Source organism: Odontomachus brunneus, unplaced genomic scaffold, assembly GCF_010583005.1.
Source record: "Odontomachus brunneus isolate Ranch 3 - 2012 unplaced genomic scaffold, Obru_v1 Obru_scaffold_507, whole genome shotgun sequence".
In the NCBI taxonomy this organism is placed as follows: domain Eukaryota; kingdom Metazoa; phylum Arthropoda; class Insecta; order Hymenoptera; family Formicidae; genus Odontomachus; species Odontomachus brunneus.
Window position 1 is genome coordinate 17806 of NW_022639957.1, and position 544 is coordinate 18349.

Sequence of the window (544 nt, forward strand, 5' to 3'; positions counted from 1 at the left end):
ATAAAAGTTCAAACCAGCAGTTGTGGCCAATATTATGTAGTTTAGTTGAAAATCATAATAATGTAGGTATTGTGGGTATATTTCACGGGGAAAAAAGCCAGATAATGTAAATGTATTTTTAAAGGATTTTATTGCTAAAGCTATCGATTTATTAACGCATGGTATTATAATAAATGGATCTAATTATCCCTTTAAAATTAAAGGTTTTATTTGTGATACGCCTGCTAAAGCATTTATTAAATTGTTATTGCGGTTACTATGCATGTACAAAATGTGTTATAGAAGGGAATTATATTAAAGATAGAGTTTCTTTCTCAAGTTTAAGGAAATGCCGTGATGGAACAGACTTCGATTTTAGATCAAAATCTCAAGATGATCATCATGTAAAGTCAAAAACATCAGATCTTGAATTACTTAAAAATTTGAATATGATTAGTGATTTTCCTGTAGAGCCGATGCATTTAATTGATCTGGACGTTACAAAAACTTTAATGAATATGTGGTGTAATGGTTAACCATCCACAAAATTATCTACAAATTTCAC